The sequence below is a fragment of the Meleagris gallopavo genome, chromosome 1 (assembly GCF_905368555.1).
Source record: "Meleagris gallopavo chromosome 1, MGAL_WU_HG_1.1, whole genome shotgun sequence".
NCBI classification, from domain to species: domain Eukaryota; kingdom Metazoa; phylum Chordata; class Aves; order Galliformes; family Phasianidae; genus Meleagris; species Meleagris gallopavo.
In genome coordinates this window covers 92,059,095-92,074,427 of record NC_139404.1, presented here as the reverse complement: position 1 = coordinate 92,074,427, position 15,333 = coordinate 92,059,095, and the positions used below count along the sequence as shown (strand labels likewise).

Sequence of the window (15,333 nt, the reverse complement as noted above, 5' to 3'; positions counted from 1 at the left end):
GTGCATATGCAGGTTTTGGGGTACCACAATTTGCCTGCAACTCTTGTGAAAGAAGCAACGCCTAGTGGGTTGGTGAGATAGATAAGAGGACCACCTTTTTTGTGAATTGCCCTGATGTAGACACATAGTTTTGGCATCCAGGCAGTTAAATGACACAGTGGAATTCAGGCAGTTGCCCTTAGGTATTTGTAGGTCCTGAAAGACTTAAAACAACTCTTCTAGGTATCTGTCATTGCGTAATTGAAGGATTTCAGCTGAGCCCAGAGGTTTTCCTTAGGCATAAGGATTCATGTTTCTGATGTTTGCTATAGATTTATGTGGTAAGTTTGCCCACAAAAACAGTTAGGTATTGTTCCTTAATAAATTGACAGAAATATCAAAGACAAAATAACAGTTCAGAGTGACAGTGAGCTTCCTGGTGTGGTTTTGGTGTTTTTTGACATGTCTGACTCAGCTGCCAAATTTATTCCTGCAGAGATCACTGTACAAGATGACACTTGATTTACGTTATCTGATTTGTTCCATAATGGGAGAGCTCGGAGTAGAGTCCTTGATTTCATTTTCACAAGGAACAATATATCTTTAATTTTAAAATGGATGATCAGTGACTACATTCATAGAATAATTTAGGACATCACTTTGGCTATAGCAATTCACACTGCAGAGTAGTGTAATCATCATTTCTGTCCTCCTTTGTCTGTCTCAGTCAGTAATGTTTCATCTAGGCTCATTTGTAGCTGTCTGTCTAGGATCTAGACAGCCACAGTAAGGTACACAGTCTTCACACCCCCTTCTACTTTCTCTGAATATAAGCAGTCTCCAAGGAACTTCATCCTCCAAAGTGCTAGTCAGGAGACAAAGGCTGTTGTTTTTTTTTCGCCTCTTCTTGGCTTTAATCCACTTAATGTTTTGTGTCTGCTGGTAGATTTAGAAAGACAGATTTGCTTATGAGGATTTCATTTTCTCTTCTTTCCCTGGAGCTCAACCTGGTTGCAGACTCTACTAATTATTGGTGTAAAGCTCATGATCTAGATTTTACAGTAGGAGTTTCCCTATGATTTCTTACAGAACTTTACCGTACCTTTGAGTTATTCAATCATATGTCTCAGATTACCTTCCTCTGCCTGACTGTAAAGAGAAATCTGTCAGTATACTTCTATTGAAAGGGTTGTACTTCTCTGTGCGAGTGCTATGTTGATGATTCTTACAATTAATTAATTAATTTTGATAATGGAAGTGGTAGGGGATTTCTTTTGTTTCCCTCTCTTTTTTTTTTTTTTTAACCTGTCACTTTCAGGTGATCCTTTCCAGGATTCAGCTTAAGAAAATAAATCTGCAGTGAATACTGGCTCTAATCATTTTTTCTGCGAATTAGTATTATTTCAAAATTCATATTTTTAAGTGAAGGTTTTATAAGTACTGTATGATTTAATATTTTCTGCACTCAGAGTGGACTTGTAAATGAAGTAATCCAGTATGGTTCTTGTATGTCAAGTATAGAGAGCTCAAAAGCATACTGAGTAAGTTAGCATATGCAGATACTCCTTGAGAATGCCTTTAATAACTATACAATAAAACTAATGATTATCCACATGAGGTTTTCTTAAATAGAATTTAATGCCTCCAGCTCAATCCTGATAACACCATAGGGATGTTGGTCAGAGGAGAAAACATTTTAAATTTCTGTTTGATAGTACATCCTTTCTCAGTGAGGAAATTAATCCTAGGTACAGCAGTAATTTGTTGAGCTGTTCCATAACTCTGAAGAACTAAGTTGCCAGTGATTCCCAAAAAATCTGTCACTGATTTCTGGCCATTATACTCTAATTCAGAGTTTATGGAAAAGGCTTTTGGCTTTTTTTTTTTTTTTTTTTTGGGGGGGGGGGGTTGGGAGGGGAACATGGAGAGGGGTTGAGAGTGGGGTGGCTCAAGATTGTGGTATCCTATTGGCAAAACAGCTGAGAACAGATCACAACCACACTGAACGTGACTCAGGAGCGTGCAACTGCTTGTGTACAAGAATAAGAACAACTGGAAGACTCCTTTCTCTCCAGCTCCTCCCTTTTTCTTGTTCGAAATAGAAACATTTACAATGATGTAACCAATTAGAGGTTTTAAAATTCTTTGGAAAATGCGTGTTCATGAGAGGGCTTACTCAGATCAGTGCTCATTTCTAAAGGGGATCACATTAATCTGTCAAGATTTTAACAATACCAAAATTATCTCTATGGACTAATAGACATAAAACAGTTGTATGTGATACAGTTCAGCACATCACTGTTCTGGACATTAGTTGCTAATAATAAGAAATTATCAAATCCAAAGAGAAGAGGAATGCTTGGAGGATTTTTTTTCATGCGATATTACAATATAGGTAAAATCAGTATTAATTAGAGATTCACCAAATTTCTGAGGTTGGAAGGAATCTCTGGAGATCATCTAGTCCAGCTCCCCTTGTCACCAAAATCTGGGAATCAAACTCACTAGCGTGAATGACATACTTGAAAGCTGACATTACTTTATTGCAGCACTGAGCATACAGGAGATCACTCCTCCTAGAATGCACACCCAGGACCTAAAGCATACAGATTTCATACATTTTAATGTGAGAATATTCATACAATTTCCATGAAGTGCCTGCTTGTTCCTAGAATTCCTTTGCATATTAAAATCTAATAATACATGCTGTGTTAATGTAGGATTCTTGCCAGATTGGTCTTTGGTAGTCGTGAGGTTCCACTGGGAGGTGTTATCTAGGAGAAAGGTCATATGTTATGTAGGCCAGGTCCCATATTTGGTCAAGAACTTATTTCCAAAAACATGGATGTTGACTAAGTTTCTAATCAGTATGTTGTCCTTGCTTTGGTGCCTATATTATCAAACCTAACAGGGTACAGTACACCTCCTCAAGGCTTGTGGGTTGTTGAGACTACACTTTTAGGCTCCAGATCTGCTGCTTATCTAGGAAAAATGACCTTTCCTGCACAGAATATTAGTTTGCTAATGAGTTTGAATTAATTGCTCTGAATTTATTACCAGGTATCACCCTGCTAAAGCAGGGACAGCCATAACAGATTGCTTCAGACCATGTCCTGTCGGGTTTTGAATACCTCAAAGAATGCATACTCTACAACTTCTCTAGACAGAACTGGACATAGTACTTTAGTACCAGTGCAGAGTAGGGAGGAAACGTCAACTCTCCACCTGTTGGTGATACTCTTCCTAAAAAAGCCCACAGTGCTAGTAAGTGTAAAGTAATTTAAATTTGCAGTTGTTCGTTTTTACATTTCTGTTAAAGAGAAATTAAATGTGCTTTAAAGTTTATATTAGGAAATGTAAACATATAAATTACTTTTCATAGAATTACAGAAACTTTAAGATTGGAAAAGACCTTTAAGATCATCTAGTCCAACAATCAAGCTTACTTCTCTAATGTACCAACAAATAAATAAATTACTTTTGCATACTCTTTCTTTTTAAAGAGTTACAAATCAGTAGTCCTGAGTCCTTTAATACTCAATTCATTTAGCCCATTCTTATTTTCTATTTTCTTTCAGTGGCCTCAAGCTCATAGGGATGTTATGTATTACACAAAGGAAACAAAACTTTTTTCTGTAGAAAATGTGAAAAGTGTTTCTAAGAGGGATGCCAGTAGGTGTTTCCATGAATGAAAAATCATTGGTGAAAGGAGGAAGAGAATAAATGGAGAAACAAATGGAGTGAAAGCTTATTACAAAGACAGGCAACACCCACTTAAGTATGTAGTCAGGAAAGATTTCAAAGGAAAATAAAGAAGGTGAAGAGTAGAAGGAATAAAGAACAAGGAAAGGATAGGATTAATGAGTCAGGAAAAATACTTTCAGTACTTTCAATACTTTCAATTTGCAGAGTACACTATATGATGATACTGGGAAAAGAAAATATAGAATTTGTTTTGCAAGGTTTTTGTTGAAGAATGAAACATCAGACTGATTACCGAAGGGTAGGATCTTACAAATGCATCAAACTTGGCCAACATGATTTGCAAGCAAAAATGAAAAACGGAAGAAAAAAAACCTATTTTTATTGAAAATGATTGTGCTATTATCTTGTACCAGAGGAAGTGGATTTAACTGCTGGAAAATTTTCAGAACTATTGAGTCTTCCAGGAGTTGAAAAAGATGGGAAGAGAAATTGAGGTGTAGGGACAAATACTCCTTAAAATTGAGTTGGATACCATGACAAAATACTTGAATGCTAGATAAAAAGAAGTTAAGCAAATCAGCACTGTAGTTAAGAGAGATGAGAGAGAATCACAGAATCATAAAATGGCTGAGGTTGGAAGAGACCTTAAAGAGCATCTTCTTCTAGACCCTTCTATAGGTAGAGCTACCCTCCACCAGACAGGCTGCCCAAGGCCCCATCCAACCCAGCCTCGAGCACCTCCAGGGATGTGGCGCCTACAGCTTCTCTGGGCAGCCTGTGCCAGTGCCTTACCACTGCTCTCTGGTCTATTGTTCCCCAGATCTTTCTTTGTCCCTTTCTTGAAAATGGAAGAGTGATGTTTCGCTTTTCCCAGTCACCAGGGACTTTGCCTGGCAACCATGACTATTCAAATATGATGGAGAGTGGCATGGCAATCACATCAGACAGTTTCTTCAGGACCCTGGGGTGTTTGTTATGTGGCCCCACGGACTTGTACACGATCAGCCTCATGACATGGTCTCTGACTTGCTCTGCTCTTTCAGATGGGGGGATTTTCAATCTGTGACACAACCAAATGTCCCTTATTGATCTGTTCTTTAGTTTTTAAACACAAGGTCTCAACCTAGTGATGGCTGTTTCTCAGAGGCAACTCTTCCCAATCTATCTGCTTCTTAACATAGAGGGCACCTGCCCCACCCCTCTTGCCCTACCCATCCCTGCTGAAAAGATCACAGTTCTCAGTCATGGTATTCCAGCTGTGCAATTTGTTCCCCATGTTTCCATAACAGAAATTAGGTCATTGTTTTCCAATTGCACCATGGTTTTGATCTCTTCTTATTGCCCAAGCTATGTGCACTGGTGCATTTCTGCTGGTCTGTTGGCAATGTTACTTTCTTCGAGGAGTCCTCCCAAATTCCTCTTGAAGAATCTGAGATCTTCCCCCACTGCTTCCCAAAGGGGTAGTTCCCTGGCTCTTTTCTGTCATTCAGCAGTACACCCCGTTTCTCCCATCAAATCTAGTTTAAAGCTCTGGTGATAAGCCCAGTCAGCTTGCTGCCTGGTGTTTTCTTGTCATCTGCATCCCAAAATAAAAAAAGAATCAAGGACACAGTCTTATTAAAAATGTGATATTATAGCCTACATACTGAACGTATTCATGTATCCCCTGTTGTGAATTGTTACTGCAGCACTATGTATTACATCTAATGCTGCAAACATATTATCATCTAAATGTGCAATTACTTTGTTGCTAAGCCTAAGAAATAGTTTAGTTACATTCACTTCTCTGAAGGCCAAATACCTCCTCTGCCATGTCTAAAGGCAACTAAAGAGGCAAATTTGGAAGTCATTCTTGATCCTTTACATACAATTAAATATCACATAGTAAATAAATAAATTGTTTTTAAGATTGCATCTCCAATATTTAGGTGATTTTCTGTCTATTAAAGGTAGACACAAAAAGCAGTCAACATTAGAAGAGCTTGTAATTTCTTTGTTAGTATTCAATGCTTTCTTTTATATGACAGTCATGAATTGGAGGCAGGTTAGTTATGGAGATTTCTTAGTGAGTCTTCTAGATATACTAGTTAAGAAAAGTGCAGCATGGGAACCAGTATTGCTATTTACCACTTGCAAGCGTGAAGATAAGTGGAATTTTCTAGCTACATAACTTTAAGTTGTTATTTATTGTTTATTCTGAGGGATGCCAATCAGAAGCCTCCCTGAAAGAAAAAATTACTTAGGAAAAGCTAAAGAGAAATAATGTTTGTGAATTACAGAGATTTATTGTTAGTGTTAAAAAAAGATAAGTTAAACAAAAGAACAAAAGAAGTTAAGCAAATCAGCTCTGAAGAGATTTATTGTTAGCGTTTCTGGTTTTGTTACATTCTTAAATTTTCTGATATGCAGATTCATTACCAAAAACAAAAACAAAAACAAAAACAAAAACAAAAACAAACAAAAAAAAAAACACAAAAAACCCAGAATCTTTCAAGTTCGAAGGGAACTGTGAATTTCTCTTAGTCTAACCTTGTTCTCTAATTATGTCCAATTATAGAACATCACTCAGAAAATTAGGGATATAGAAAGTTGTTCTAACAGATATTTTTTTATTATTATTATTTATTAATTTGGAATAAGCTCATGATTTGCCTTTTTTTCACGCTCAGCAGTTCCATCTCTCTCAGTTTATCCATATAATGGAGATGTTCCAATCCCTTAATTATGTTTCCATCACTGTTTCTCATGAATGATCTTCTTAGCAAACCTGCATCTGTACACAAATCCCACATAAGAGGAAGCATCTGTGTAGTCAGGTTCAGAGGCAGATTCTCTCTAGTTGAAAGACATCATCAAACTTCAAAGAGCTCTATCTAAAAGCTGTTAAAACCACCAAAGAGCTTTCTGACACTCCTTGTTGGAATTGCACCAGTCTCATCTCAGATATCTCCTGATACTTTGTTCCGTATTTCAGTTCCCTCAATAGTGAGATCTGTGTATCACCACTAATCTTCAGTGTTGACATAGACATTAGGATTTGACTCTGCAGTAGTACTGAAATCAATTGCTAGATTGATTGCAGATACAATCATCCGTCATTGATGATTTCTTTGTTGTTTTGCTCAGACTCTGTAATATTTTCAAGGCAGTGACCTGTTCTTAATTGGCCTCTGGAGAAACTATCTTGCTCCACTGATTGCAGCAGGAGTTTAGGTAGTTCTTAAAATAGTTAGGAAGAATAACTATTTCTACTGCATTTCTAGCCAATATAGCCATCTGCTTCAGGAAGGATGATGTTAATTTATTTACCTACATGAATGATCAGGAAGTGCAGAAAGATAACGAGGTTATCTTATAGCTGTTCTCATATTTCCATCATTAGTAAGTGAGAAAGTCTTTCCAAATTCTGCCAAATATGTTTGCACACAGCCATACTCTTTAGAAATTAAAAGACTGGCTTTTCAATAAATATGAAGCAATACCATAAATTTGACTTTACCACAGATAATGCTCATTTGTGGTGCCAAAAAAAAAAAAAGAAAAAAAAAAAAAAAAAAGCTTTTTTAAAAATGTAATCATTAACTTAGATGGCAAATCAGCAAAGCTGTTGTTTTATCAACTACAAGGGTAGAGAAATACAGGTGTTATTCAGTTCTCCAGCTTTCTTAAGACATGGCCAACTACTGACACACATGGATCACGTGTTGCACATGGACAAATTTTCAGAGATTGGATTTCAGGCTGAGTGTGTAAAATTTAGCCAAGTTTTTCTGAGTTCCCTGTCTTGTAAGATATTTTGTATCCGAAGCTGAGAGAAGACAGTGCATAAGAGTCACCAAAGGTGACTATAAAAAGTCAGTCTCTTGAAGGAAAAAAAGTGAGTATGCTGTAACTGATATTCTTTAAAATATGTAGACTGTCTTGGTAAAGCTCTGTGCTATTTGGCTAGAAGGTTTCAGTACCTGTCCAAGTTTAACACTTTTTTTCATCAGCAATCATTTAATTACTGTTGACAAAATAATTAATATCAACTTTAGTAGCGTGGGAAAAAATCACCTGGTATGTTTTTCACAAAAGTTTGGATATCTGTGTATCTTTGTTGTAGTTTGCAAGAATATTAGCTTTTACTCTTTGTACTTTAATAGCATCATTTGTCTGAAATACACTGTTTTGTGTTTTCAGTATTACTCTAAAATTATAGAAAAATAAATTATTTTTGCAACTCCTATTGATGTTTTATTGGATAGATGTAGACTATTATTACAGCTCTCCATTATATTATTTTCACTTTAGTAATATTACTTATCCACTATTCCATTGGTAGACCTTCAGAATTTACCTCCCCTGCTGAGAGCCTGTTTCTATCTGTAATTTAAAATATATGACATGATATGATATAAGTAGTTTTGGACTACCGTAGCGTTATTTTTCACTTTTATCATAATTGACATTATCAGTACAACCCAGAATAGGATTCATTTTCTTAGAGCAGTTCTGCATTTGAACATATAGTTAAATAATTTTCTTTGTAATCTTTAGAACCTCTTTCCTGCATTACTGATTTTAAATTATCGGTCTCCAACTTGGTTTATAAGATTATCATTTCCATCAATTATTTATATCTGTTGAATCTCATTTATTTTAACTGTGACCACCTTTAACCTTGCCCCATGATTTTGCAGTTCTAATTTTTGCAGCTGCATATTTGAGAAGTATAATTTTTAAAGATTTTCTCGGGTATCGTTCTGTGGCATGTCCAGTTCCATTATTATAATAGAAGGTTTTGTTATTCTCCATTTCAGAAGAAACCAGATAAGGAGACCTTGTAAGAAAGCATTTCATTCTGACTAATGTAATTTTAGTTTTATTTTTTGGAGGTACACTTGAACATTTTTCCAATATGATAAAACCTTCACAGTTCAAAGCCTGTACATTTTGGAAGAATTTGATACTTAAATTTTGTATTTGAAAGTGAAGCAATCCTCAGAGCACATAAGATAGTAAGTATTATCCTTGTGATTCTGGAAAGACAAGGAGAACATAAGTACATTGTCTCTTTAATACCAGAAATGGGCATTGTAAACACCATAGAAGGAAAGTTCTGATCTCTCAGTATATTGCCATGTTACTTGAATATTCTGAAAAAGAGAAACTGAAGAGAATATAGAAAATGACTGTGAAAGAAAATGTAACTCAGTGCAGAAGATCTGGCAAACAAGGATTTATTCCATACATGAAGGGCATATAGTTGTCCAGGCCTTCTATTTTCAGTTGGTTACAGTTGGCAAAACCAAGAGTAGCAGATGTTCTCAAGATTGTAAGTCCTTGTAAGTCACCTTAAACTGTTTTCATTCTCAGCAAACTCAGTTTTATGCAGGAAGCTGAGAAATGTTATTATTTCACTGAAAAAATTACATTGCTGTTTGGATTTTCCTCATAAGGATATAAGCTTTTTCCCTAAATGCAGCTAACTAACGTAAATAATGGATAATGTACTGATGAGTTCTGCATCGCCAATTCTTTGGCTTTTTCAGGGAAGTAAGCAAGTGTGGATAAGATGCCTCTGTTAGTGAAACTGTCAGCAGCTCTAATAATGAAGGAGGTTTTCTCTACTTATTGAGATATGCATTACACAATGTGCAAGAAATCTGAAAAATATAAAATGTCAAAAGCGTTCTGTTGAGCAGTGTTCTCTAAATAAGCTAGTCAACTAATTCAGGAGCACTTCTCATCTGAAAATAATCCAGACATTTCTTATTAGATTGCAAAAACAGAGCATGAAGCAGTCATAGCAGAAGCAGTCATAGCAGCTGAATTCTGAAAGATGACCATATGAGGTAATGGTAAAAGAAGAATGTTTCTACTGACCCCATTCTTTCTTCTTTTTGGCTACCAAGGTCTTCAGCAGGGTTCAAAGACAAATATGAATGCAAGAAATGAAAGTAAAACTAATTTCCAAGGATTATGTTATTCTTCCATTTTAAAAACCTACTAAGCACCTTCTGCAAAATTCAGTGAAACTCTGAATTTGTTCAGTGAGTACACAAATGGGTTGGAAAATTCAGTGAAGTTGAATTATCCACAGCATATGTGTAGCGTAGATGTGAAAGATGCTGCTTGGAATGCCTTTTTGAACTGAGCCATGTTACTAATCACTGTAATGATGAGGGGGAAAAAATCAACACTGCAAATTGACCAGAATAGTGATCCACAGCCAATTAGCCAAAGATCCACCCATCTATTGTGACTCTCAGATTTTGTTTCTTATTATTTAACTTAAAAATGATGTTACCTTTATTGGTTTCCAACTAGTACATATATAAACAAATTTAATAGGTTGTATAAAAACTTCCAATGTGTTACCATATTCTTTTCTCTGCACTACACCATTATCTGTGAAAGTAGATGCGATTTCAGTGTTTCTATCCTGGTGCTGAAATCTATCAGAGCTGCAGACTAATTAAGAGAAAATCACATTTCTTTCTGACCTGTGGACTCTGTCGGAATTGTGACCAACTAGTAATAAGAGTAAAAGTGGTAGTTTCACAAAAGCAAAACTTTGGTGCTCATTTTCAGTGGTAAGTAAAAATGACCTCACTGCAAGAAGAAATGGAAGTAGAAAGTGTGCGATTTCTAACTATCCCCAGTGCTACTTCTGTTTCTCCTTGTAGAAAGTAATCAGACTGCCTGACTGGAAATGAAAGAGGAAGCAACAGTGTTTTCTTTCCACATGCAAATAATTGAGAATATTTTAAATATCAAATCAGATACCGTGCAAGTAGTGACTAGATAGGCATCGATAGAATAACTGCATACCAGTTAAGAAATGGACAAGCTGTTAATACAGCAACTGACTAATGAGTACGTTAATCTTTTTAAAGAAATACAAGGGAAGTGGTTTGAGAGGAGCTCAAGAACTGAGAAAACTTGATTCAGATTAGTGCCCCATTTAACAATTATAGTTGTGGTTTTGTTTTCATTTACTTCCCTTCTCCTCCTTTATTTATTTCTTTGTTTTCATGATAGTATTGGTGGTTGTCTGTGACCTGACAGATTTTAATGCACAGCTACTGGCAAGTGCTGTAGATCCTCTCTATTGCATTTTGGTATATTGCTTTCATTAGGAACAAAGCAAAAGGCCTTTTCAATTATATCCAGAAGCAAATTAAATGGATTATATATCCCTTGAAATCTCTTTCAGCACTGCTGATGTTCCTGCATTCAGCAAGTTGGATTTTAAAAATCAGAGGAATTACTTCAGTTTCATATGTATTACATTTCTGGTGTGACCTGTAGAGTATGAGGAATCCTTCTGGTCCAAACTAGCAGCTACATTATTCCCATGACAGAAAGATCAGCTCTAACATAAGGAAGAAAATGTTGTTGAGTGAATCCCAGGATGGCAGCAGATGTCAAGTTAGTATTGTCAAAACATCTGCAAATTACTCTGGAGGATTCAGGGATTTTGTTGTTTATTTTTTTCCCCATTCTTCAAATATTTGACTCTAAACAGTAATAAGATTTAGTTGCATTAGAGAAATAAGATTAGAAATGCTGCACTCCAGCAATTGTAACATGTCCAACTGTCCTTTTCCTTACTATGGGAAATGTGGGTATTTCTCTGTTTTGTTTAATTCCTACCACAAGTTTTCACTGCATTGTTTCATATGATCACTTTATTACTTTGTGCCAAAAAATAAAATACAGCTTTCTGTGACTGAACTAGGAGTCACAGCCTTAACAATTGCTAATTAATGCAGCTGAAATATGCAACTGTATATTTTACTCAAAATAAAAACTATGTAAATTATCAGGGTTGCTTGTTTCTGAGTCAGAAAACATTCTGAAAGAAAATCTTTTGCAGAGAATGAGAGAATGACAGGTAAAGTAAATGAAGTGTGTCTGCTTATGAACAAGTATTTTATGCATAATTACTTCATACCTTTCAAATTAATTACATCATATTTGCCTGAAAATTACAGAAAAATGAATAATGGACTTAGGGCATATTGGAACTTAGGCAATTACATTTGTTGTTGCATTTTTGTGAGCTCTTGCAGCATAAGAGAGCAGGAAGGAGATGCCAGCGGTGGTATTCTTTATTACTGTTTTGAGCAAACATGTCATAACAGAAATCAAATACATATTCTTTTTATTTACTATTCTAGCATCCCTGTATCATGCAAAAGTGTGGAGATAAGAATGGTCAAGAAGATGACAATTCTAGAATACGGGTGGATATCTCCAAGAAAAGGCCTACAAGGTCTGCTGGGCTTCTTACAGAGTGAAATAGATAAAAAAGGAAGAGCTTCCAGGAAAGGTTCTGAAAGAGCAGGCAGAGAGATAGCAGTGAGGTTGGGAAAGGAGGATGCAAGTCAAGTGAGGAGAGAGTATGTAGGGTCATTAGGGACAAAACTCTTTTCTATCCAAACCTAGGCTCTTTTGTCACTACTGCCATATGTCTAATCAACAGTACTCTGAAACTACCCGTGGAATAAAATTGTGGCTATTAGTATAATCTTCATAAAAAGTGGAGGTATAAACTGTGTTGCTTCAGAACAGCATGGTAGCTGTATGAGATGCTTAAACATAAGCCTATTTTTTTCCTGGTAATTTATTTGGAAAAGCTAGGAATATTTACTGCCATATGTACTGAACAATGCATGGACATTTCAGGAAGCATGAATCTGTGTTAGTATGAATCAAATTACAGATTCATGAGGCTCTACTTTTTGTTTTCAGCAGCTGACTGAATAAGGGAGAATATTTCATACTTTACTTTTTGATACTGTATTTCCTCTATGGGATAACCTTGAGTTATCTTGAAACTGGTGAAATTGCCCAGTTCGGGGCAATTCTGACTTCAAAGGAAGAGCAATTAAAATGCTTATAAAAAAGGTAGGGCTCAGATCTGCGGAAATTATTTGAATAGAGAATAGTAAACAAATCTCCTTCATTTCCACTAGCTCCTTGATGAGTGTGTTTCTTCCTTCAAGCTTCTGCTTTCCAGATGATTCTTCCAACTGGCCTCAAACTTCACAAGATTCTTTGCTCCATCAGCCAGACTTGGCAAGGATTTACTCTCTGCTCACAGGAGACCCTTGCTCCACTCATTCTGTGCTGGCTGGCTAGCAGTGCTGCAGGCTTCTCCAGTGCTTCAGTGCTCACTCACCTGCTCTACTAGTGAGCAGTCACCCTTTCCCAGAAGATTCCTTCTGACCCAGAGCACCAGAGTCAGGACTACTGTCTTCTTTTCTCCAGTCAGTCTTTACTCTGTCAGCGATAAGTACCTGATAGAAAATGGAAAGAAACCAATTCTGGCATCTACCACAGCTTTCAATTTCACAGGAGAAATCTGTGGCTTTTTGAGCAGATATAAAGAAATATATAGCTGCTCATAAAGGTATAAATAATAAAGTTTGAAAATAAGAATGTAAAAAATCTCCATGTAAGTGCTAGTGTTGTCTAAGTGAAAGAGGAAAAGTTTTTTTCATTGGTTTGCTCTACAGTCTATTTCCATTAGAAAACTCTTCTTTCCCCCATGCCTTCAATAAATTTCATTCTGGGCTGAAGCAGGGTATTTCTGATCTCAGCTTTCCATCAGTGGTTGTTTTTACTGGTTTTCCAGAAAATTGATTGAGCTGATGATTTCACGTTGCACAAAGGTTAAAAAGCTGTGGAGGGGAGGAAATGAGGGTACCTGCAGGAGTGTACTTCATGCAGTTGATTTGTATTTCAGTTGCTGCTTTTTCTCTATACCAGTAGGATAAAGTAGTTTCCTTCTGGCATCATCTTACACTGGGGTTAATTATAATTCTTTTTAGTGCATGAGATTCTGCACATTGCCCCATCTATAGCAAAATATTTCAACAGTGAATCTATCAGAGACAATTACAGTTGTCAGAATGCAGTACAGTGTAAGATTATATACTGCATTATTTTTGCACAGTTTTTGTCTTGGGAGACAGAAGTCACAACTTTGAAGCCATGGCATACTGAGATACTTGTTTTGTTTTGAGGTTTTGTTGTTTTCTTTCATTTTCTATTTTGTTTTCCAAATGATGGGTGTGGGAATCAAAATATTTGGAAGCACTGGGGCATTTTGAAAATTTTTTATTTTTAAAGATCACTAATATGAAATAAACGACCATCCTTATGACAGCTCAGTTTTCATCTGACTAGAATTGTAACACTGATAGATGAATTCTGAGTCTTTACCTATTTCTTCAAAGACAGCAAGAACTTTACTGTTGTGAGGATGTTTGGCTAGTAAAGCCACAGTCATCGACTTTGCCTGCTGTTCTTCTCTGGTAGGAGCTTGCTTCCATGTACTTTCTTGAACATGTTTCCCTGTTAATATTGCTAACATGCTGATTTAAAAGCTGATATAGCTCTTTGTATTGAGACTTTTTATTTGCTTGTTTGTTCGTTTGCTGTTGCACCTATTTTTCATTATTATATGCATTTACTATTACATATTAAATAATTATTTGCTTTTTTCTATGGAGGGACAGAATATATCTCAGATATGTTTAGAATGTGTCCATTGCACACAGTCTCAGTCTCTTTGATGAGCCTTAGAGAAAATGCATGGCATGCTTGTATGTCAGGTCTACTTAAGCTGTTGCCTTTCAGTCATCAGACCCTGAAGAAAGTCAAGCTTTAGCTGACCTACCCTGAAATAACCAATAAATTGGTCTTGAAGTCATTTTAAAGAAACCTGAAGAGTAGCCTTAGAAGACAACCAATTTAAGTGATGTTTTTGCTGAATCTTCTCCGTAGCTGCTTATTTTGGTGTAAATCTTCCAGTGCTGACAGTACTTAGGGAGTCTTGTGATGGGTCAGAAACATCCAGATTTAGTAGCAAACAAACCACATTAAAGCTTCGTTTTTCTCACTGGACAGATATAAATGGTAGGTGAAACAAATTCATAGCCTTTGGGGACTTTTGAAAGAGTAGAGTGAGAACAGAATTAGGAACTGAGCATCTTGGTGATTCTCACAAATCAAAGCAAAGCTCTCCTGGTAATTACAGTAGTCCACTTTTACTTGAACTTTCAGAGGCTTACTATAAAAATAGACTCACCAAAGACTGAAACCTGTCAATCCAAAGATTTGAACCTAACAGTGCTTTCCAAGTTACAGAGGCTTTGTTCACATAGGAGAATTACAGTGCTTACTTACCTCTGATAGTAGTGTTCCTGTACTGAAGAAACAAAACAAAACAAAACAAAATATATGTGTGGATTCTTGAAATAGCATTATTCTAAAGAAATTAAATAGTTGGATGTTTTGATTGCTCATAAATAGAAAATGTGGGTTAATCTAAATAAATGCTTTAAAATATGTAAGATTTTAAAGTGTCAGCTAAAGTGTTATTTTGAATTGAAGTGATCTACCTCTTATTCTTCCTTTCTTGGCTTCATGCAAACAGAATTTTGTTATGAATGATTTTCTGATAGGTCAGATTTTTAGCTGCCATAAAAAAGAAAAGTAAGATCACTATATTTAACTACCTCAAACCATAAAATGTGTTTCAAATGCATGTAGAATTTTGAATATATTCATAACCAGAAATGCTCTAACAGTCTTCAGGAAAACTCACTTATTAATTCAACCTTAGTAGTAATAAGACAAGAGAGAAATCTG

General features: G+C 36.0%; 1 protein-coding gene across 2 annotated transcripts in view; it reads left to right on the top strand.

The window, feature by feature from the left end:
- CADM2 (cell adhesion molecule 2) overlaps positions 1 to 15,333 on the top strand; it is a 626,180-nt gene that overhangs the window by 483,775 nt on the left and 127,072 nt on the right. The gene's annotated exons all lie outside the window — the stretch shown is intronic.